At 37.6% G+C, this 26,039-nt stretch overlaps 1 protein-coding gene and 1 pseudogene across 2 annotated transcripts in view; both read left to right on the top strand.

The window, feature by feature from the left end:
• PRKG1 (protein kinase cGMP-dependent 1) overlaps positions 1-26,039 on the top strand; it is a 1,273,864-nt gene that overhangs the window by 885,274 nt on the left and 362,551 nt on the right. The gene's annotated exons all lie outside the window — the stretch shown is intronic.
• LOC141559037 (mRNA export factor GLE1 pseudogene) lies at positions 15,733-17,924 on the top strand (annotated as a pseudogene).

The raw sequence follows: 26,039 nt of genomic DNA, 5'->3' as shown, positions 1-26,039 counted from the left end.
CAATATTCTCTGCTGGATTCTTGGAGACCATAGTCTCATTCAGCCCTGGGACCAAATCATGGATCCATTTGGTCCCAATAAATCTCTCCATTTTAAATAAATTATTAAATTGTTCTTTAATCACTATCTTGCTCAGTTTTCTCTGGCATTACATCTTTCTAATAAAATATTAAGTTGTTCTTTAATCTCTAGCCTGCCTCAGTTTCTCTGGCATTACAATAGCATACTTATATCCCATCATGCTATCTCAGTCTGAATAATTCCTAAGACTATGTCATGTCCTCTAGGAAGTTCTCCTACATATGGGGAGCATTCTTGGGTTCTGTAGACACAGAGGCAACTAGGTGACATAGTGAATGGAGTGTTTGACTTTGAATCAGAAAGGCATGAATTCCAACATTGCCTCAGACTCTTATTAGCTCTGTGACCCTGAATAAGTCAGTTTCAATTTCTTCATCTCCATCACAATAGTATTAGCAGGTCTCTTACAGGGATATCATGGAAGGAGAGAATATCTGCAAAGTGCTCCATAAAACTTAAAGTATTATATACATATTCTCCAAAGTATATATCTCAATGGGACACATGGCTGTCCATGACTGGTCTTTCTTCTTACCAGGCAACTTTCTTATGCAATTCTATTTATTTACTTATTTATTTTTTCTATTTATTTACTCTTATTTATTTATTTGTTTATTTATTCATTCATTTATTTGTTTGCTTATTTATTTATTTATTTTTGAAGCTGGGGTTAAGTGACTTGCCCAGGGTCACACAGCTAGGAAGTATTAAGTGTCTGAGACCAGATTTGAACTCGGGTCCTCCTGAATTCAAGGCTGGTGCTCTATCCACTGCGTCACCTAGCTGCCCCCGAATTCTATATATTTATACTATTTTTCGTGTGACTTTTCCATTGCATTTTCTTGGTTGTAATGCAGTTCATCCTGCTTATACTCATGGCTGTCCATGACTGTTCTTTCTTCTTACCAGGCAACTTTCTTATGCAATTCTATATATTTATACTATTTTTTGTGTGACTTTTCCATTGCATTTTCTTGGTTGTAATGCAGTTCATCCTGCTTACACTTACCATATGGTGCCCTCTGGGTGATCCTCAAACTCAATCTACAGACACTGTCATGTCTCAGAGCTCACATCAACACATTATCATCGGAGCAGTGTTTTGGGGATTTTTTGCATTAAAAAAAAAGACTTTGTTTCTTGAAGATGCATTTTTAAAAGTATTTTGAAATTTCTCAGAGGCTACCCATCTGCTCTGTTCATCCTTTCTAATTCTGGAGCTTACTCAATGTCCATTTTATGTGTCTATTCAAGATGTGCATCTGGTTTTGCTGAAGTTGGTAAAATGTACAAAAGTGAAAATGAGATCCTTCATGAAGTAGTGATTTCCTCATCACTCAAGGTATTTAATTAGAAGGTGGATTATCACTTTCCAGGAATATTATGGAGATTAGATTCTTTAAGTTAGATTCTATGGGGGCTTCAATCTCTGAGATTCTACTATTATATTCAACATTATCCATAATTTGAAGGTTCAGTCAGAAAGTGGGGGATATTAGATATTTTCAAAAACTATACTAATTTTCCAGGTTGAATTGCCCAGGGGCTTGCTAACATTCCCCATGAACTATTAATGGAAGGGTTTTTGGGAACTATGGGCAGTTCAAATTTTTAAAAGGCAGTCTCTTGTGAAAAAGGAACTTCAAATCTCATCAAGAAGGCAGAGCTGACCCATATAATACAACAGAAAAGAGCACAAAGTTCTAAATTAAACAAAACACTCAATTATGCAAACGATGATTAGGCCATTGCTATTTTCAAGGCATAGTCTTCTGAGAGAGACTTTCCATGCCTTAATTCAGAGGATATGAAGAGTAAATAGACCTACCAGATTGGGAAGACTTCAAAAAGAAAATCTGTAACTTATAGAATGAGTAAGCTTGGCAGAGTATAGAGAATTCTTTGGGATAACAATAAAGAAAGATTTGTAAGATGGCAGGAAGTATTCTAGATCAGAAAATCTAGATGAGAATCTGGATTCTTTTATATACTCCCTTTGCAACATTGAATATTTTTTAAAATTGATTTTTAAATTTTTTTTCTGGCTATCTTATCTGTAAAATAAGTCCATTCTATACATGAACTTCTGGGTTCCTCCACTTCTTAATCTCTTAAATCTAAACGTGGAGTTATAAGTGATCATTTATGCAATGAGGAAGCAAACAACTCAAGTGATCTTCACTGGATCATAGACACTATAACTCTGGCTAGGTACTTAGTGTAGTGCTTTGGACATTGGGTCCTGGGAAATGCCAGTTGAGTTGAAAAGCTGAATTCCCTTAGAAGTGAGAACAGACAAAACCTTGGGAATCTTGCAGAATCTTATGTATTTTTTGGCTTTAGGGATAAGTAAGTAAAAATAATAGGTAAACTTCTCTATGCATTCGCCTTTTATGACTTCAAGTAGCTCTCAAATCTTTTTTCATATATATATATATATATATATACATATATATATATATACATACATATATATACATATATATATGTATATATATACATATATATATGTATGTATATATGTATATATATACACACACATATATATATGTATATATATATATATGTATATATATATATTTATCTGTTAAAGGGTAGTAAAAAAGTAAAAGCTAAAAATATATAAGATTAACTTACGTAGGATAGAAAGAAAGCAAACCAAATACACCCTGTTTCAAGGACCTTACATTCTGTTTGGAAAGAAATGGATATACAAATCCATGGTTCTCCTGTTACTTCTATTCATTTTCTTACAATTTCCAACTGTCTGGGAGCTGGCTAGCTGATATTACCCAAAGGCTCTTGGGTGTCATGAATGTTGAGGCTATAATTAGTGCTGTTCCACTGGATGGGATCATTCTTCTAGTACCAAGTAAAGTCTGCTGAGGCCTTTCTGAGAGAGTGTATCACTTCCTCTCTGAAAGGTTCTCCATTTGGTCATTACTTTCCCAACCCTGGGAAAAGCTTGAGAGTCCCAAATGAGACAGAAGGATTGCCATTTGAAAGAAGAATTAGAGTTCATTTGAATAATTAGTTTGAATCCAGAACAAAGAAGTAGGATCAATGAACAGGGTTATAGGGAGCTTCCTATCTGATTTACTCCACTATTTCCAATGTCCAATCTCAACATACACTGAATTCCTTTGACTTAGACACATGACTTTGGGTGGGTGCAGTCTTAATTTACTGCTTCTCTGACTCTTATACTTCCACACATCTGGAACTCTGAGGATGCCAAAAATGAGAAAACTAGACTCATCCCCGGTGATAATCAATGAGCAGTAAGAAAAAAACTCAGCTGAGTGAATGAGACCATGTCCAGGGATAAATTTGTTTTCTAATTTTAACTCTCACACAGGACTTTTTCTTAGGCTTCATTTTTCCAATGAATAATTTTATGGCTGTGTTTGCATTGATTATTTGGTAGGGAAATCCCCACCCCTATTTTATGGACAGACTGAGCTCAAAAGCAGTTAGGCTTATAACCTAGAAATATACAGGAGACAGAAGCTTTTGAACCTCCCTACTGGCAGATTCCATTGGTATGTAAGTCCTGTTGAGTGTGCCTTCTTATTTTCTGCAACATTGCCATCGTTTGCATTTAAAATTTTTGCTAATTATTTATTTATTAATGAATTATTAATAAATTTATTAATACATTATTAATTTATCAAATTAGCTTTCGATATTGCTGAAAGGATAGTCAGAGAACCACAAAGTAGGAAGGGCCTCAGAGACGATCTACTCTAACCCTTACCGGAAAAAATGCCTTTTTATAATATCTTCAACAAGTAGTCATCCAGTCTTCACTTACAAATGTCAAGTCTTTCTCCCACTGAACATTCATAAAAGCTGCACTGGCTTTGCCCTTGCTGAGATAATTGCTTTCAGGGTCTCTGGTGCCTTTTGGATGTGGACTGTGCAAGGTTGGGAAAAGGAAGACTATGAATCTATACAACTTTATCAATATCCAAAAAGACCCAGTGTAGATACAATAATGAAAAGACAATAAATTATAATTATAGACAGTCCCCTGGAGGCATTGAAAGGCTCAAACTTGCGCTGACCAACATAGTGGATCTTTTTCAGAAACAGCATTTAAGATGAGAGATTTAAATTTGAAAGGGACTTCAAAGATTCTTAATAGAGTCCAGCTGCTCATTTTACAGATGAGGAAGCTGAGACTCAGAATGGATAAGAAGCTTCTAAGATCACATATGTTCGGTGGGAAAGCACAGATTTGAATTGAGGTCTTCCTTATTCCATAAATAATCCATTGTATTTGATTGTTACCATTTGATCTGCACTGGGAAATATTTTCCTTTATAGAGTTAATTTTCATTCACTGACATAAAACATTAGCCTCAAAATAGGTATTATGAGAGGAACACAGACAAGAAAGAGACAGTTCCCATCTATAAAGGACCCACAAAGAAAACGTTGAGAAATAGCACCCAGTGGGCATGAAATGGTAAACAGAAGCAAAGCTATGATAATTAAATATATATTTCCATATATGTACCTATATATGTGTGTATGGATAGATAAAGACATATGTGTATACATTTATCATGCATATATGTTTGTCAGTCAATTTTTTTTATACCCACTATGCTCCAGGATCTATTGAGAGGTGTGTGTGTGTGTGTGTGTGTGTGTGTGTGTGTGTGTGTGTGTGTGTGTGTGTGTAAAGAAAAAGGCTCAGAATCAGAAGGCTTGTGTTCAAATCCCACAGCCCTCATTGAGTGTGTCACCTTCAAGAAGGATGATTCACAGATTAATTAAACTATAAAAGAAAAATAAATTGCTTATGTCTTTTTGAACTCTAACTTCTATGTTCCTATCACTGTCTTCAAATGCTGTGTTTCATTATTTGTTAATACAAAGGGAAGATTAAATGGGATAAGGTTCCAAAGTAATTTCTTCTGTGCAACATGTGAAGTAGAATCTTAAGTAGATTGGGTTTAAAAGCTCTTCAATGACACCTGGGAGATTTTTGAACCTTTAGCTGGAGATAAGGATGGTAAAATGGAAATGAGGAGTCTGAAGACTGGAGCTGAAATCCAATTCACTCAGGAGCTTCTGGTTTTTTCCTCCTCTTCACCAGCTGCCTTCTGGCCCAAAAAAACACTAGGGTTCCTTTTCTTCTTCCCTTCCTGTGCCATAATTCTGGAGCCAGAAACTAGACCCTCAAAGCTCTTCCTTCTTGGATTGTGTAATTAAATTCCTCACAGCCTCACTATCCCTGTAATTCTGAACCAAAGCGTCCCTATCCAACTACCACTCTCCTTGGTGGTCCCTTCCCATTAGAAAATAAGTTCCTGAGATTATAGCATCTTTCATCTTTTGTATTTTTCTCAGTGCTTGCAATGGGTTTGGTCATTTAATTTTCCCCCTTGCAACTCATTCATTGAGTCAAGGTTTTCACTGTGATGTTGGGGGAGGCATTTCCTTCTCTGGGCCATGGACTCTTTATTTATAAATTGAAGCAGCTGGTCTAGATGATCTTTAATTTGTTCTCCATTTCAAGTCCTTGGTTCTATTACCTTCTAGTACCTAAAAGTGGGAGGAGATATCAGGTCACTCACCATCCCCTACAGTGTTTTAGAAAGTTAGGGAAGTAGAGAGGGAAAACTGGGAAGAATCAGTGATGGGTACTTAGCCCCAGAGGAAGATTGTGTTATCCTAGTGAAAGAGGAGGAGGGGTGGTCCTAGCTGAAGTATCAAAGAGAAAAAACTTAAAAGGCCCAATGTAAAGATCATTGGTGTCTAGGATACAAAGCTGGGTTCAGATAAACTGAGAATGAGAGCCCAAAGTTCTAAATATCCAGACAGAAGGCCAAGGTCAAGAAAAGACTTGGAAGGAGAGGAGAGCAAAGTACCAGCAAAGAAATGATCTTTTTTTTTTGGGGGGGGTAGTGGATAAGGGTTGATTCCCCAGTAATCTTGGACTCAGCTTGCTGGGCTGAATTGTTATAGATGATAATAAGTGTGATGGATTTCTCTCTCTAAAAAGAGGAATGAAATTATAGAATCTTGTAAAGAGCCTTCCACACAGAAAAAAAATCCCTTACATGATTTTTAAATCGAAGAGCACATTCAAATCTAAATCTAAATCAAAGAGCACTTTAAGTATCTGATGGTTGGCAAATTTAACATTTAATTCAACTAAAAGTCAAGGCTTCAAATGAGTAGCTTGGAAATTAGCTAAGAGCCTAAAAGTTAGAGCCTTATAATTGAACTAAGTGAAGCTCTCAGTCATCAGTAGGATTGGACACCTATGATATAGAGAAGGAAGAACCTAAGATTGGGAAGCAGAGATGCTCTTTTGCTAGAGGTATGATCTGGGCCAAGTCACTGTAAATCACTTTATAACCTACTTTGAGACAATAGTTATTCTTTTCTGTCAGTTGAGAGAAAGAGAGCGAGAAAGACAAGGAGAGAGAGAGAGACAGAGAGACACAGAGATACACAGAGAGAGACACACAGAGAGAAACAGAGAGAGGGAGACAGAAAGAGAGGAGTTAAGAAAAAAGAAAAGAGGAAGGGAGGGATAGAGGGCAATAGAAAATCACTTGTGCTTTTATTCTATGTCAAGATAAAATTTTGATACTTTTGTGATCTCCCCTCCTTTATCTCTTTAATCTGAAGAGTTGTATAAAAGCCATGCCTCAATGGAACAAAACCTAATGAACTAGAAACCTTGATGAAAGAGGATTTTACTATATTTGGCTTTTCACAGAGAAATCCAATATTAAGTAATAAGTAGATAACATGAGTCGATTTTTTTTTTAAATACACAGAAAATACCCTGAAGTCAGGATACTTTTTATCTCAATCTCTACATCTTCTTCATCCATAGCTATATCATATTGTGGTCTTTGAGACCATACAGATAAGATCCACAATTAGCAAAAGAAAGCTCATTTATATCCATTCTATTCTTCTTAGAAAGAGAACTGTGATTCTTCTCATTTTTGTGGGCTAGAGCTCCTTCAGCAATTTGGTGAAGACTGTGAACCTCTTCTTAGGATCATGTGTTAAAAAACAGAAAACAAAATACTAAAAATTATAGAGGAAAGTGATTATGTTGAAATATAATTGTCAAAACAGTTCAAAAACAAGTTCACAAACTCAAGGTTGAGCCCATCAGAAGATGAAAAGCCAAGAAGCATGCACATGAAGATTTGTGTTTTGGGTTCAAATACTACCACTAATCATACTAGCTTGAACAAGCCACTTCATCTCTAAGAATGGCAAGGAACTTGAACAAGCCACTTCATCTCTAAGATATGGTCATTAGGAACTTGGCCACTACCTTCCTACAAAGATAGATAGATAGGAAGGAAGGAAGGAAGGAAGGAAGGAAGGAAGGAAGGAAGGAAGGAAGGAAGGAAGGAAGGAAGGAAGGAAGGAAGGAAGGAAGGAAGGACAGATATAGACAGATGGAGAGATAGATAGGCAGAGATAAACCTATCTATAATCTCTCTCTCTCTCTCTCTCTCTCTCTCTCTCTCTCTCTCTCTCTCTCTCTCTCTCTCTCTCTCTCTCTCTCTCTCTCTCTCTCTCTCCCCGTCCCTCTCTCCATTACCTATCTATATTATTCTCCTTACTCATGCTAGAAAATATAATATGTTGTTTTGGAGCATTTTTGCAATGAGGATTAGAGAAAAAAAGCATATAGGGATTTGGGATTTTGTTTAATTATCAAAATGAAGAAACCAACCAGTAAACTCTCTTCTTTGACCATTCCATTTTAGCCAGGGTTTTGTTATACTATTTTGTTTACACTGTCCCCCCAAATAAACATTTGTTAAGTGTTTGTCCAAAAGTTTTCTGGGCAGTAAATAGGTTCAGCACATTCCTATAGGACTTTTGTGAATAGGGTGATTTGCAACAGTAGGAAAGGAAATGAGTTGCAATTTCTTCTTATCACTTACACAGTGTGAAAGGATTTTAACAATACGATTTTTACTTCTCAGTTCACTTGACATCAGATTTGGGGTAAGAGAAAGAGGAAAAATCATTCAGGTTTCTCCACAGGTTTCTGCTGTTTGGTGTTTTCCTTTTCTATGGGAAAGAAGACCACATTGAGGGATGCCCTAAGCCTGGGAACTCATTGCCAGGTGTCTCCAGTTTTAATGACCCTTCAGTGATTATAACTGATGAATGCCAAGTCTGTTAAAATGACTTTTTTAAACTTTATTTCCTGAGGACTAGAGATATTCAGATTTGGGGGCCATAGCCTCTTGCTACAGCTCTCCACAACTGACCCCTTATAATCTCTTTCACTTCTGTCCCTTATGTTTGTAATCTGGACCAGCTAACAGAGTTTTTTACACATCGTGGCATTATAGTCTGACCCCAAGCTTTAAGTGCTCTTCTTCCTCATCTCCACCTCTTGGAATCCCCAACATCCTTTAAAACTCAGCTTGAGTACCATGTTCTTCAAGAGTCATTCCCATTACCAACAGTTACTAGTGCTAAGTTGACCTTAACTGTTCTTTGCTTCTTCTAGTAAAAAGAGCCACAACACTATGTTTCAAATCCTTGCTCTTGATTTTGCTATCTATATGACCTTGAACAAATCACTTACCTCTATAAGCAACAGTTTTTACCCTTGTAAATGAGGGAATTACACTTAATGGCCTTCAAGGTCCCTTCTAATTTAAATTATTTTATCTTAAGCTGGGGAAGCTTTGACTTTGATGAGCAAGAATGGCATTTTGTATGCTATCTATTGATTAAACTGGGAGATATTCACATCTAACCCAGTCACCAAATAATGGACATTTTCATTCATGACAGCTCATGAAGACTATCTACTTAAGTCTAGCAAGGTTGCAAACTGCATTAGTATAAACAGAGCATACACACACAAACATATATCTATATATGTGTACATATATATATATATATATACATACATGCACACATATATAGATATTTGCAAATATCTATATTTATTTTCTATTTTCATGAAAATAACATGAATGAGGAAGATGGTGGAGGCAGAGAATATGCTTTTCTATAGTGTTTATTATATGTCAAATATGGTGCTAAAAACTTTACAAATATCTCATTTCATTTTCACAACTATCCTGCAATGTAGGATTTTTAATCCCATTTTACAATTGAGGAAACTGAGGCAAAAATTAAGTGACTCATCCATGACCACACAGCTAGTAAGTGTCTCAAGAAGTATTTGAACTCATATCTTCCTGACTCTTTCCATTATACTGGTTATGAAAGCTTCAGGATAACTCGATTTTGTACTGGTGACATTGGTCTTCCCATCTCCAAAGAGGAATATTAAAATTTTATAATAAAAATGACTAGGAAAATATGAACAAAATAGTCAGAGACCATGTATATTTCTGAATGTTGCTTTTAAATCTCTCTTCCCCAAAGTAAATTCAGGGATCACGGTTCTAAAGTTGAGAGACTCATTTTGCATAGGAGGGATCTGAGAGTCCAAAATATTATGTGACTTACCTAAGATCACACAGGTAGGATGCCTCAGAGGAAGGATTGCCATTTAATAAGAGGATTGACGTAGGTAGACATGTACTTCATGATCATCACATGGGCAGCTAAGTGGTGGAATTATTATGATTTCCCCAAAGTCTGTAACAGAGGATCTGTCCAATGTTCTGATCATCTCTTTTGATCTCACCATTCCTTTTAGCACTTGTCTGTTCATCTCTTATCTCTCACAATTTTTTTTTACATGCTCGCTTCCTTTTCCAGTCATACATTTCAGGGACATTATCCTTTTATTAATTCTTAAATTTAAACCACAATTTGCCATATATTTTTATCTACTGGTGCCCTTTGAAATACTTTCATTAGCATTTTGGTCACGTAGAATTTTGATCCTTCATAACCTGTGGCATTCTATGTTGATTGGCTATGTCATATCATTGGAAAAAAAGTTATATTGAAAGATGTTTGTGTGCTAAGGAGAAGTTTGGGCTTTGTTCTTTGATATTTCCCGAATGCATCCAAACCCATTGTTTCCTCCCATTTAATTCTGAGGCCAGTTCATTGCCAAGTTAACCTTGGAGCAAAACAACCATTTTCACATAAGTGTTGAGGAACAATTCATCCATAAATCTGGACACTCCACAATTCTAGAATAGACTTTGTGGAGCTAAAAGAGACAATCTCCTTGTTTGTCAGAGGAGGGGTATGTGCTAGCTAAGATCTAATTTATCTTTCAGCTCAAAGATTCCATGATTCTCTGACCTTAAAAGATTACCTGGCAACATCCCCTCAATTTTATGGATGGGAAACTTCTAAAATGCTATTTTTGTTTCTTTTTCTTGACTTATACTTTAAGGTTTTAGGGTGTTTTTAGCTCATTTGTTTTCTTCCAGTCTATTGGGATACCTTGAACAGCTCCACTGAGTCCCCATTTCTTCATTAATCCAATAAGGATTCTATTCACTGTAACATACTTACTATTTAAGGACTTGTACTTATATACCTTTATATCATAGGACTCTATACTCCTATATTAATATACTGATATATGTGATACTTCATGAAGCACTGGGGATAAAAAAGTCAAAAAAGAAGCAACTTTTGCTCTTATTTCATGTTCTAGTAAGAGTAAAGGAAGTGTAGAGTTCAGGAGAATAACATATGCACAAATAACTATATAACAAAGTAATTGGGTCTATATATGCTAACAGTTAGAGGGGGTGTGTATGAGGAAATGGATCCAATTTGATTTTAGCACCAAATCTGAGCCTTAAAGTGGCATGGTATACCCCAGGGTTCAGTACCTGTAGAAATAAAAAGAGGAGGGAAAAGTCAAAAAGCCATCTTCTCCTAAATCAGCTGAGTCTTGGGGTGGTAAAAGAGATAATTGGAAGGCAATCAGAATCAAAGTGAAGAGTTCCACAAATAGAATATATTACTCTTGTTCCTTTATTATTAGATCAGGTCTTCAGGCCTGAGATGCTCATTCTCTTCACCAGTGGCTCTTTGAGTCCCTGACTTCCTTCAAAACTTCGCTCAAATGGTAACCTCCGCAGAATACCCTTCTTGGTGCTGCTACAACTTTCCCTTCTGTTACCTTTTAGTTATTCTGCATTTATCCTTATGTGCCAATTTATGTACACATTTTATTCCCTATTATAATGTAAACTCACTACAAGGATTATATCATCCCTGTCTCTGTAGCCTCAGCTATAGTGTTTAATAAATGCTGATCAATTCTTCAGCAGAGACATATAAGTTTTCCAAAAGTTTATATTTGTTGTTACAAATGCGGAATCTTGAAAATGGCTTGGTGAATGACAGATATAATTATTTGTAGGCACTAACATAGAGAACTGCCACAGAAATGAGGCCATAAGCAGGGATTTTGTACTCATCAGACCTCAGAAATAGTCACTGGGCACAGGAAGCTAAAATATCATTGCACAGATGAAGAAGTTTCTTTTTCATTTCACTAGCATCAATAGCTGGCTGAGCTGTCAGTCAGATTTTAATGAGCTTCCACCCAGCAAAGACTTCAATTGGTCAGCGTGCTCTTGTTGACTGGCCTGGTTATTAATCTGTTGCCAGTCAGCCTGGGAAGGTTAAAAGCTCAAGTAACCATGGAACAATCTGTGGTAATACTGGAGATCTTGGTATTGCCATTTCCTTTCTGTTAGGATTACCAGATGAGTTCTCACCTTGTCACTGTCCAGACAACCTGAGTTCTCACCTGGTAATCCTAACACCTTCCTTTTAACTATGCTAAAGAAAAATAAAGGCAAATATAAAAGGTATCCAGAAACCAACTTTTAAAGACAAATTTTGGTGGAGACACTATGCATTCCACTCTGTGGGTAGGAAGAGAGGAACCTATCCCTCTGGGCAGAGACAACAAAACCTCTGATAGGAAGGTATCCATGGAAAGGGACTGGTTTAAGAAGAGGTTTATGTAAGGTATGGCCACCAGTTCAGGGGTAGTGCAGAATGGCCTGGGAGTTTCTTGTTTTAATTAATTGTTCTTACAATGATAGGCTAAGTTCTATTTACTAAAGGAATACAAGTGCTGTCAGCATCATTGGGATGCTAGTGTCCAGGGATAGCCCTGATGATAGCCCTTGATAAAGGTTTGAGGGTACAGTAGAGGTGCTGCTTCTCCAGAAAGAATAATCATACTTGATTTTTAGATAATTACTTAATGCTTTCTTTGCTTATTGATGATTAACTTGGGATGGGGAGAGGGAAAGGAATGGAAAAACTGGTACTAAAACATGTAACATAGAACAATACCAATACCATAAATAGCATAGTATGCTTACAGCCCTCCCTAAGAAGATCTCAGAGAAATGGCTTCAGGATAGAGAGAAAACTGGTTGAAGAGATGACTATTATAACCCAGAGGTAGTGAGTGAAAGACAATGGCAAGAATAGATTGGGACTCAGGTTTAAACTCTGTCTCTGTTGTCCTATGGGACTTAAAGCAACACAGTGAAGCTAACAGCCTCAAATTCTCTTTCCTCTCCTTTCCCTCCTTTCCCTCCTTTCCCTCCTTCCCCTCCTTCCCCTCCTTCCTTCCTTTCTTTCTTTCTTTCTTTCTTTCTTTCTTTCTTTCTTTCTTTCTTTCTTTCTTTCTTTCTTTCTTTCTTTCTTTCTTTCTTTCTTTCTTTCTTTCTTTCTTTCTTTCTTTCTTTCTTTCTTTCTTTCTTTCTTTCTTTCTTTCTTTCTTTCTTTCTTTCTTTCTTTCTTTCTTTTTTTCTTCTTTTCTTTCTTTCTTTTTTTCTTCTTTTCTTTCTTTCTTTCTTTGTTTCTTTCTTTCTTTCTTTGTTTCTTTTTTTCTTCTTTTCTTTCTTTCTTTCTTTCTTTCTTTCTTTCTTTCTTTCTTTCTTTCTTTCTTTCTTTCTTTCTTTCTTTCTTTCTTTCTTTCTTCCTCTTTCTTTCTTTTTCTTTCTTTCTTTCTTTCTTTTTCTTTCTTTCTTTCCTCAGATGGGGCTGGCTTAAGACGTTTATGCAGCCTGCCGGGTTATGGCAAATGGGCTGAGGGGCAGAGACAGTGTGAATTTTTGTTTTTACTATAGTCTGGCCCTCCCACAGTCTGAGGGACAGTGAACTGGCCCCCTATTTAAAAAGTTTGAGGACCACTGCCTAAACCTATGCCCATGTCTTCCCAAAAACCATGCGGGCTCTTGGGTTTCTGATCTTCCTTGCTCTTTGACTGGGCAAATCACTTTCCCCATTTGTATGTTAGTTTCCAAACCTGTACAATGAGGTTAATATAAATTTAAAATGCTTACAAAAATTTAATATGTGTGATGGGCTTGCTAATTTTTAAAGTCCCATATAAATACCAAATATAGCAGTAGCTTGGATTGTTACAGAGCAATAGGCCTGGAATCAGATAGAATTGGGTTCAAATCCTGCTTCTTATCCTTACTAATTATGTCTGAGGGCAAGTTAATTTCCTTCTACATGCCTCAGGAGACCTTTAGGACTTACTTATTAAAATGTTGACAGATTTTCAACTGCTTTTGCTAAATGAACTTCCTATATCAGGAGCTCCCCCTAAGGAGATGAAGTCATAGATCCTTTGATTATTTATATAAGACCATAATGATTTTCTTTTCTCTATCTCTTCCTCTCTTCATTTATTGACTTCCTGGACTTCTGACAATCACTCAAAAGAATAAAATATCAAACAATGAGGCCCTGTCTTGAATTAAATTGCTGAGCATTCCAACTCTACTGCAAAGAGCACAATTCCATTGAGCTGGCCACATTGTTCCAATTCCAAATGTACGCTTGCCCCAAAAAAATATTTTATAGAGAACTCACACAGAGTAAGCGCTCATGAAGTGGTCACATAAAGCTATGTAAAGATACTCTTGAGGTCCCTCTTAAGAACTTTAGAATCAATTACATGATATGGGAAACCCAGGCACAGTGTTGCCCATCGTGGCATGCCCTGATCAGAGAAGATGCTGTGTTCTATGAGCAAAGGAAAATTGAATTAGCTCAGATGAAACACAAGACACACAAAATTAGAGAAGCTACTCCAAATATTCACGGGGACCATTTGTGTTGGACCTGTGATGGAGCGTTCTGAGCTCTTATTGGTGTGATCAGCCACAGGCAGACACATTGTAATCAACACTACCATAGTGATGTGATTTTAATTCCCTTTGAGAATAAAGGACAAAAGAAGTGTGATTCATTCAAAGAGAGATGGATTAGCAGATAGAAGACATCTTACTGAAAGAATATCCTAACTCCTCTCCCAACATGCATGTGGCCTCCTCTGGTTCCAAAAAGAGCTTGAGAGTCAATTGGTGTTTTCTTCACTGTGTCTATTCTTCTTGAAGGCACTCCTCACTTGCTCTCTGTATTTCTAATGCCTAATGTGGTTCCTGATGATGAATGAAAATACTAATAATAATAGCAACAATTATCATTAGTAATACTATTAATAATGATTATTATTAATAATGATCATGCTAATGGACTGATTAGCATTTCATTTCTAATTTTACTGTTATTGGCAACTCCTGGATGAGGAAGCTCCTGTTGTGAAGGTATGTTGGTGACTTCACATTTAAATAAATTGTTTCAAACTGCCAGAGATTATATGATCTGTTCATGAAAGTCACTCAAATCTTCTAGCTTTGGTCTCTTGATCCATCACTGTCCAATGAAGAGTATAAATGGACTATCTCAGAAGTTCTTGTCAGCTCCAAATCTATAAATGAATCAGTGAACTTCATCAAGTTTTAGAAACTGAGGGGACTTTGGAAATTATTGGTCTAGTTCAAGTCCCCAGTTTCCAGAGAAGGAAACTGAACGCCTGAGAATCATCATGAGTGATTTGAGATTGGAGATAGCATTTCCCTAACTTGGATTCCAGACCAGCCTGCCTCTCTCAGAATGAAAAAACAAGGGTAATCTTATGGAGCCTTTGGACTATAGAACATAAGTGTTAGGATTACAAGGTGAGAACTCAGGTTGTCTGGACGTGACAAGGTGAGAACTCAGGTTGTCTGGACAATGACAAGGTGAGAACTCAGGTTGTCTGGACAGTGACAAGGTGAGAACTCAGGTTGTCTGGACAATTACAAGGTGAGAACTCAGGTTGTCTGGACAATTACAAGGTGAGAACTCAGGTTGTCTGGACAGTGACAAGGTGAGAACTCAAGTTGTCTGGACAGTGACAAGGTGAGAACTCAGGTTGTCTGGACAGTGACAAGGTGAGAACTCAGGTTGTCTGGACAATTACAAGGTGAGAACTCAGGTTGACTTGATAGTTCTCTGGCTCAGACCTTTGGTTTGGGCCTTTAAAGGGAGTTTACACCTTAGGAAATCTAAGAGGAGCAAGTTCATTGGTGGAAGTATTTCCCCACGCCCCATTGAGTTCTCACCTGCCTGTTCTCTGGGAGGATAAAAGAAGGGCAGCATTGGGTATGAGAGAAGTCTACTCTGGGATAGAGTTTTGACGTCAGGCAGGCTGAAAGGAGACCAGTCTGATTTGAGGAAGGACAAGAGCTGGAGGAGATTCAGAGCTCCCAAGAAACCTGAGCACAGAGAAAAAGATTTTACAGAAAAGAAACCTCCTCCCAGAGAAGGATTACAATAGAGAGGACAGAACACTACAATTTGGTTCCTCTGTGAGCTGTTAGTCAGAGTGGGCTTGGGGCCTGCAGCCAGGATAGGGATGTGATGTCATCAGAGGGCCACTGTTGGGAGACCCTGCAGGCTCTGAGGAGTTCTGACAAAGGGCGCTTGTCCTACCATCGTGACTGGCTGCTGAGGGACGAGGAGATTTTGGAAGAATATATGTCCCTTCCAGAATTATCTACTTACTCTGGATGGGTAGTAGACCACATCTTGCCTCACTCTCACCAGAATCAGCTTCTCTCTGAGAATTCAGCACTATCTTCTGCTCCTGGCCAAGTCTTATCTATTCCCAAATCTCCTGTCAGACATGCAGAGATATCCTCACCAGTTTCCCCTAGAGCACCCAGTGGAACTCAGAGTCAGGGTGAGTACCTTCAGGCTAAATCTGTGGTACTTCGTCCCTCCAGGGGAATGGAAGTGGAAGGATGCATTTGAATGTATGAGGAGGTACACAGGAGGAAAAGAACTAAAGGATTAAGGCAATAGCAAAAGGAGCATGAAAGGAAGATATGGGTTCTCTCTGAAATGGCATCAGAGCAGCTGAATCAGTTTGATGAGCGAAAGTCATTGGAGCAGCACAAGGAATATCAGGACCTTCATGAGGTGATAGAGAAAAGTTTCAAAGAAGCACAAGGTCAGCAGGAGAAGTTAAAAGAGGAACACCGTCATAGAGCCAAGATCCTCAACCTGAAGCTACATGAAGCGGAACAACAGCGGTTGAGGCAGATAGAACAAGAGTGGCTTAGAAAGGAAGAAGGTCAGGATCGTTTGCGGTGTCTCTATGCCCTTCAAGAGGAGGTGTTGCAGCTCAACCAACAGCTGGATCCTAATTATCAGCACCAAGACCTTCTGAGAATAGACCTGCTATGGAAGCAAAGGAAACCATTTATGTGGGCTTATCTCAGGTATCATTCGGACCACCAGTGAGAGAGGTTTTCCTACCCCTGAGGATGAAGCCATGGCAGAGCGCGCCTTGCAGGAGATGCAGCAGGTGCTTACCAGCTTGCAACAGAAGATTTCCAAAGCTATTGAAGAAAAGAGACGAGATGAAGAAGAGGCCAAGCAGAAGCAGAGGGAATTACAGCAGCAGCCAAAAGCAGAGAAGGAGACCCCGGTTCCTGCCCATTCCCCAGGAGGAAAACAGAGAGAAGGCCTCCAGGTGAAAGCAGTAAACAGTACAATGCAGTGGTACCAACAGCTGCAGGATGCTGCTAGTAAATGTGTTTTGGCCTTTGATGGGTTAACTAACAGCAAAGATCATCAGACTAAAAAGATTAAGATGGACCTGCAGAAAGCTGCCTCCATTCCTGTCAGACAGATTTCTACTATAGCTGGCTCCCAGCTAAAGGAAATATTTGATAAGATCAACAGTCTGCTTTTGGGAAAGGCTGTTCACTGTGGAGGTCGGGCTGTGTCAGTGACAAACCATCAACAAGGACTGGACTTTGTTCATTACAAGTTGGCAGAGAAAATTGTGAAACAAGCAGAAGAAGAAGTGGCTTCTCACCATGAAGCAGCATTCCCCATTGCTGTTGTAGCATCAGGAATCTGGGAACTCCATCCCAGAGTGGGGGACCTCATCCTTGCTCATCTTCATAAAAAGTGCTTTTACTCTGTGCCTTTCTACCCAGCCTTTAAAGAGGGAATGGCCTTGGAAGAATATCAGAAGCTCCTTGGCTACCTAGTAAAGGATTCCAAAGTTGAACAACAGGACAATTTCCTGAAACGCATGTCTGGGATGATTCGTCTATATGCTGCCATCATTCAACTCCGTTGGCCTTATGGAAATAGGCAAGGGGCTCACCCTCATGGTTTAAATCATGGCTGGCGAAGGTTGGCACAGATCTTGAATATGGAGCCTCTCTCAGATGTGACTGCCACTCTTCTGTTTGACTTCTTAGAGATACGTGGGAATGCACTCATGAGACAGGACCAAGTTCAATTCTGGAAGATGATGCTACTCATAAAAGAAGAATATTTCCCCAGAATTGAAGCCATCACCAGCTCAGGACAAATGGGGTCTTTCATATGTCTAAAACAATTCCTGGAGAAATGTCTACAATGCAGGGAGATTCCTATCTCAAAGGGCTCTCTGCCCTCTTCTTTCTGACTTTCCTGATGGTGACTTAGATGCTGGTTCCTTTCATGAAAGGAAAGAAATAAAGCAACAGAAGACAGCAGAGTTTTGGGGGAAGTTGTCTCAGGAAGGTTATTTTCACAGTTTTAATGTTTTTTCAAACTTGATCATGAATTACATCAAGGATCTTTACTTTGTTGACATAGTAACCAAGAAGAGGATAAGTTTTGATAACCATGGAATAGTAAAAGGAATTTAACAGTTTTATTCTTAATGAAAGATATAGGAAAAAATGATGGCAACTGAGATTACACCCAAAGAGCCTTTAGAAGGTCAGGACTCTGATTTGATCAACCAGGAGAAAAGCAATCACATGGCAGAAAGGGATTACTTGATAAGTCAGCCAAAAAGCAATCAGATAGCAGAAATGGATTACACTTGGGGAGAATACAGGCCTTTTAAACCAACAGGACTATGTCCAGTGCAAACAACTCCAATGCAATTGCCAGATGATGAGAAGAGATTTAGAAAGTTGTAAATAGAAGGAAATTAGATAGATTAACTGCCTGGGAGAGAGGGTTTGCTTATATTTCTTCAGATGGAGACAGAAAAAGAGAAAGACCTCAAAACAAAGGAGAAAATCTAAGAAACATCTGACACTGAAAGATCATGGCTAATAAGAAGACTGTTAAAGAACTTTAAAACCAGCAGGAATCATTGGATTTCCTAACACAAGATGAGACTAATGGACAATGGACTTATGGACATTTATAAATTCTCAATTTATGATTATTTGATCATGTTATTTGTTACATGCTTCTAATATGTATTGTTACTATGTTACTATGTGTTTATGTAATCCATGTAATTATGTGTAATGCCTCCCATATTGATGGATTTATGTTTCAAGGTCATGACAATCCTATGTTCTAAATCAAAAGAAAGGGGGAGTTGTTAGGATTACAAGGTGAGAACTCAGGTTGTCTGGACAGTGACAAGGTGAGAACTCAGGTTGACTTGACAGTTCTCTGGCTCAGACCTTTGGCTTGGGCCTTTAAAGGGAGTTTACAACTTAGGAATTCTATTTTTTTTTAATTTTATAATTATAAAAAATTTTTTGATGGTATATATGCATGAGTAATTTTTTATAACATTATCCCTAGTATTCATTTTTCCAAATTTTCCACTCCCTCCCTCTACTCCCTTCCCTAGATGACAGGCAATCCCATACATTTTGCATGTGTTACAATATAACCTAGATACAATATATGTGTGTAAATCCAATTTTCTTGTTGCACGTTAAGTATTAGATTCTGAAGGTATAAGTAACCTGGGTAGATAGACAGTAGTGCTAACAATTTACATTCACTTCCCAGTGTTCCTTCTCTGGGTGTAGTTGTTTCTGTCCATCATTGATCAGCTGGAAGTGAGTTGGATCTTCTTTATGTTGAAGATATCCACTTCCATCAGAATGCATCTTCATACAGCATTGTTGTTGAAATGTACAGCGATCTTCTGGTTCTGTTCATTTCACTCAGCATCAGTTCATGTAAGTCTCTCCAAACCTCTCTGTATTCATCCTTCTGGTCATTTCTTACAGAGCAATAATAACCTTCATATACCATAATTTACCTAACCATTCTCCTATTGATGGGCATCCATTCATCTTCCAGTTTCTAGCCACTATGAAAAGCTCCACCAACAATGTATTAGTGTCCCAGTTTTCCCATATCCCCTCCAACATTCATCATTATTTGTTCCTGTCATCTTAGCCAATCTGACCAGTGTGTAGTGGTACCTCAGAGTTGTCTTGATTTGCATTTCTCTGATCAGTAGTGATTTAGAACACCTTAGGCATTCTAAGAGGAGCAAGTTCATTGGTGGAAGTATTTCCCCACGCCCCATTGAGTTCTCACATGCCTATTCTCTGGGAGGATAAAAGAAGTGCAGCATTGGGTCTGAGAGTATCTACTCTAGGATAGAGTTGTGACACCAGGCAGGCTGAAAGGAGTCCAGTCTGATTTGGGGAAGGACAAGAGCTGGAAGAGATTCAGAGCTCCCAAGAAACCTGCACACAGAGGAAAAGATTTTACAGATCTCCCAGAGAAGGATTATAATTGAGCAGATGACTGGACCCTCACAATTCAAGTACTTTACATATTGGCGCTCAATGTGGGGCAAGGACTTTTGCTTATCCTGACAAGGACTTATTCTGAGCCGTTCAGAGAGCTAGCCCAGACCTTTGCATTTAAGAACTTATTCTGAGCCCTTCAGAGGAGCTAGCCCGGACCTCCACACATAAGTGTGATGTATCTAACTTCCAAATGAGGATATCAAAAGATAACAGATTCCTGGCCCATTCAGAGATGCCCAGAACTTACCATAGTTGTCAATGTCTATATACCAACCTTTAAGGAAACAGAAACTATATCCTAGTATTGCTTATCTCTCACTTTTAGAAGTCTTACTTTTTAGATGATAACAATTTGTGAGTCCAGTGTGTATCTGGGCCAGACAGTCTAATTGCCAAAACTCTGTTGATTTCTTACTTTCCCAAAGTCCCTTCAGTCTAGAATCAATTTCATGGCCCCTTTCCCACAATGCAGCTGGAAGTTCACTTTACCTGTCTCTTATTGGGAAGCCTAGAAAAAAAGACTTTCAATTGCTCTGAAGAATACATCCCCATATACACCATTAAACTCCCAGTGATCATTCCCTGATCATCTTAAAAAGCTCTGTCTCCCAACACAAATCTTGATTTACTGGCTGGAAAATTCAGTAGTTTCTTTTTGGCATCACTAGAATACTGACTGTTCTACTAAATTTTTATAAATTTATCAAATTGTACCCCAATTAGCCTTCATTTGCTTATTAGTGTCCTAACATGAGTGACTTACTGTGTTTGTGTTGAAAATCTCTATAATATGTGTCCATTTCACGGGGTAATAATAATTAGCATCATGATTAATGATTAATAACAAAAGTTTTCATTTGCATAGCACCTCAAGGTTTAAAACTATATACATTATCTTAGTTGTCTCTGACAATCATTTTGGAAGGTATGTACTATTATATTGTCCATATTTCAGGGAAGGAACCCAAAGTTTAAGGGAGATAATCCATTTGCAATGGTTACACAGGGAGTAGGTATTCAAGATTAGGTTTGACTTTAAGTTCACCATATACACCTGCATTGTTTCTCTTTAGATGATCTAGTTGGGAGGAAGATTTAAAATATATATCTATATCTATATCTATATCTATATCTATATCTATATCTATATCTATATCTATATCTATATCTTTGGTTAACCTTCTTCAAGGTCAATGACATGCAGCCGCTTAGCTGGAACCTAAAAACAACAAGGGCAAAGACATAGAAGTAAGTAAAGTATAAGAAGCATGAGTTGAGAACATAGGGCACCTGGAACAATATTGAGTCATTTTCTCTTTTGGACAATCTACATTCACTCCCATATCTTCATCAAATCTATCATAATTATGTCTCTTTCCATCAATGTCACTTTTCCCTAGAATTCAGTGTGATCTAATGGCTACAGTATTGTGTTGGAGCCTGGAAGTTCAGATCTGAGGATTACTGACTTCAAATGAAATGGGACCTCAGAGACCATTTATTCCAACTTGGTTTCATGTTGTTATTGTTGCTGTTTTTACAAATCAGTAAACTGCTCCTTAGAGAAGTTAAGTAACTTGCCCAAAGTCTTAAAGACAATAAGTTATAGAGCCAAAACTTAAAGACACAGGGCTATTGCTTCAAAACTAAGACTTTTTCCATTGAAACGCACTTCTTTTCCTTGAAATTCTGCCTCTGACATTAAATTAGTTATCATATACCAGTCACTGAATGTGTTTTATAATCATTTAAATGGGGATAATAATACCTGTGGTTCCTAGCTCATACAGCTATTGTAGAATTCAGATAGCAAAATGGTGATGAAGCCTCATATTATAAAACAGAAAGTGCTTTATAAATATATACTATTGGGGGCAGCTAGGTGGCGCAATGGATAGAGCACCAACCTTGAATTCAGAAGGACCAGAGTTAAAATCTGTTCTCAGACACTTAACACTTCCTAGCTGTGTGACCCTGGGCAAGTCACTGAACCACAGCCTCAGGGGAAAAAAAAAAAAAAAAAAAGATAAATATACTATTGTCCCATAATGACAACTAATGAATAAACTCATTGAGCTTTAAATTTAATGTCATCCTTTCCTGAGATATAGAAATTTTCTATACTCAGAAAGTTTTAATTCAAACAAAGAAATCTCAAATGATGAAATGTGTAGGACCATGAGAGGGCTAGTTAAGAAAATGTTGAGGGAGTAGAAAGCCTTTGCCCCTCCTAAAAACCTAGTTGTTTCCTTTCTGTGTTAAGTTTTATGCTATAAGACTTTGAAATGTGGTTTCATTTTGTCCATGAATTCCAGTCTTTTGGGTCTCTTGGGATTTAGATCATCCTTATTCCTGCGATGGCTTAGTGAACACCTCTCACATTTGAGTAGTTCATTAATATAATTAAATATAGCTATTCTAGCTTATTTTTTAGATCTTTAGTTCCTTCAGTCCCAGAAGACTCCCTGAAAACCTGCTTTCCTCAGATATCTGATTAACAATTTTGTGAGTTGGGGCAGATAATGTTTCTGAATATTATCAGAAGTCATACCTTAAGATCACTTTTAGCTTCCCTGGTGATATTATTTTAAGGGAGAAAAATGTGTTCTTATGACAGATGGGGATAGGACAGTTTAAATTTTTATTTGCTTGTCTAGAACTTATCTTTTTGAAATATAAATATATGGAAAATGTAGTTTCAGGAAAAGAAGAGCATTTAATGAAAACAGAAATTAATATTCAAAAAAAGTCAGGAAACAATGTCTGCCTGATTCCCTTTGAACAGTTTTTGGAGTCATGTCCCTTTTTAACTAACGGTTGTTGTCCTTCATGCCCGAAAAAGACCAAAATTACAATGCTCTGTCAGAATAAAGTAAATATCTAATAAAGTAAAGAAATACAATATCAGTGTGTCCATCTATGGATGTTCAGCCCAAAACAAATTTGGAAGGTTCTGACACAGGCTAGGCTCAAATAGTCCATATGAATATTTGGAGTGGAAATATCTCGAAATGTGTACATATCACATTTTCTTTGAATTACCACATTTTTTTTGCTCAAAGAGCACAGTGCTTTCTTCGATGCATACATGCTATCCTGGATTTTCCTGTGCCAGTGTCTTCCATGTGACTCAATTGATTCCAAAATTCTTCAGAGAGACCTTGATTGAGAGTGTCCTTATAGTGTCTCTTCTTGAGTAAGTGCTTGCTTTGTGTAAGTTCTCCTTACAATAGTATTTTAGGCAAATGAATATTGAATGAATGAAAATAAGAATGTGAATGAAAATATTTGGTGTTTGAACATGGTCAAACCATTGGAGTTGTAGTAGAGTTTGCACTAGAATTTGAATGCTTGGCAGTTCTGCTTGAGAAAAGTCCTTGGTGTCTAGTACCTTTCTTGCCTGATGATCTTCAAAATCTTCCTAAGACAATTCAAATATAAGCTCTTTAATGATTAGGGAAAATATGGATCGTCTCAGTACCTTATATATACTCTCACATTGGTCCTGAGTCTCACTCAAGACCAATCGCTTATTGTTCTGAGGTTAAATTTCCAAACCTGGCCTTCAGTCCTACTCCAGCTGTATCCCTATTAGTCCTTGTTTCTCCAGATATATGCTGGCTTCATTTTCCCACATGCTACTCCTTAATCTGCATGATCAAACCTAACGGAGATGTCCATTTTTTGTCCACTTCCCAGAACTCTCTTTTCTCCTAATCTGCAATCATACATTGGCACACATTGTGGTTCTCTTGCAATGAATGTTTGTGCTCTAAACCAATGTGTACTAAGTTCCATTCAGATCTACCTAGTTATTCTATTATTATTGTTGATGTTGCTCAACTCTTTATAACTTCATTTGGGGTTTTCTTGGCAAAGATACTGGAGTGGTTTGTCATTTCCCTTTGAGGTTATTTTATAAATGAGTAACTACAGGAAACAGGGTTAAATGACTTGCCCAGGATCACACAGCTAGTAAGTGTCTGACGCCATATTTGAACTCATGAAGATGAGTTTTTCTGCCTCCATATTTGGCACTTTATCCACCTTAATGAGCTACCCATAATGTCTCTATTATTAAAGAATAATTACTATATTTGCTTCTCATTGGTTTCCCTTTTTGTCCAAATGAACATCCTTGTTTTACATGAAGTAATTATTTGTATTCTGCATAGTTGTCATGTGTCTATATCCACTTGAATGCAGATCCTTGAGGACAGGGCAAGATTGTTTGGCTTTTGACTTTAACTCCCATTGCTCAGAACAGTGCCTGAAATGTAGTGCACATTTAATAAATGTTTGGTAATTAAGTGATTGATAGATGGCCCATGAATTTATCCTGAATCATTGAGACACTCTCCTTTTACCTGGATGTGATCAGCCCTCAACATTCTTTGGCATGATGTTATTAGTTCTCAGTGGACCAACAGAACACAAATATACATGTATTTGTATATGAAGAGTTCATACCTGTCACATAATATTTTCTTCCTCCTAATACCACCGAAATTAAATTGCCTGCTCAGTGAATTAAAAATGAGATTTTATGCAAGTCGATGCCTTTTTAAATGAGTTTTGTCACTAAGAAAGCAACATGAAAAAGAAAAAAAAACAAAACAACATATTCACTGACTTCATTGCATTGACAAAAAACAAAATAGTTGAGGGGCTTAATAAAAATCAGGCATCTGCAAACAAAAGGGGGCATTGAATCACAAGACAGTTGATTATATGGAGCAGACTTGGGTTTCACTAGCATGTCTTCTGTTCCCTAGTCTATTAGTTCCTTTATTTTTAGGAAGGCAGAAAATGCACTGGGGTGCTGAACCAATGTTTGATAAATATGCCAGTTTGTAAACATAACCCATCTTTAAACGTTTTTTTTTTATCATATTCTTTGGACATTTTCAATCAGAAGAGTGAAATGTAATTATGTTTTTGTATTTTCCTCTTTCTCTTAACTTAGGCTTCTGCCAAAAAGAAATTTCCCTTCTTCAAATGGTTTTGAAATTGTGTTCAGCCTTAATATCATCGAAGCAAAGTGATGTCCCAGGATTCTGTGGCTATGTCAATTGTTGTCAGGGAGGAAGGTTACCAGTAATAACTTTCAATGACTGAAGTCTCTGAGATTCTTTTCCACTCTAAAATTCTTTGATGCTAAGTTTATTTCACAGACTAAGTGCTGGACAGGACCTTTGTGGCTCCCTATTATCTCAAGGGTCAAACATAAACCTTTGGATTCAGAATTTAAAGCCATTCAAAAATGACTGCAAGATATATTTCTCTACATTTTACACATGACTCCCTTTCATACATCATAGCCCAGTCAAATTGGTCATCTTCATCTTTTTCCTAAGCAATTCCATCTGTCCCCTATCTACCTTTGCCCATGGCAGCCTTTCTGATGCTTGAAGGCATACTTCCTTGAATCTTCTTCAGGCTAAAATCTACAGTTCTTTGAGTGACATTAATATGACATGCATTCTAATGCCCTGATTTTTTTCAACACCCACTTCTGAACACCCTCAGCTTGTCTCTGTCTTTCATAACAAATGATCCCCAAAATTGTATGGGGTACTCCAATTGTGATTAGATAGGCTACCATCCCATTCTTAATAAAACTTAGATGAGAATCAGTTTTGGGTGCTGCCATCTAGCAACTCAACTGCTTTTATTAAGCAGCTCATTGATTTTTGGGGTCCACAGAAAAGAGGTTTTTTTCCCACCTTTTTAAACTTTCCACTAAAATGTGTGATCTCGAGCCCATTCTCTCTTTCCACTAAAGGGTGTGATCTTGAGCCCATTCTTTCTCTACCCTGTGCCTCAGTTCCTCAATAGTCAAATTGAGAAGGCATCCTAAACAACTCCAAGATCTTTCCCCATTATAAAAGTCAATGACTCTAAAATGAAGAATGGGCTCAGGGAAAGATGATGAGCAGCTAGGACTCCTCACATAAAACGGCCCCCATTCTGACCCAGAACTTCAGATGTACATATTTGTTCAGGCCTATTCGTTTTGTCTTTTTAAAGAACATGTTATTCATTGAAGAAAATGGGGAGCTATTAATTACAAAAAAGGCTCAGTGTCCCTACTGTCTC

The sequence above is a fragment of the Sminthopsis crassicaudata genome, chromosome 2 (assembly GCF_048593235.1).
Source record: "Sminthopsis crassicaudata isolate SCR6 chromosome 2, ASM4859323v1, whole genome shotgun sequence".
Lineage (NCBI taxonomy): Eukaryota > Metazoa > Chordata > Mammalia > Dasyuromorphia > Dasyuridae > Sminthopsis > Sminthopsis crassicaudata.
This window is presented reverse-complemented; position numbering and strand designations above follow the sequence as displayed.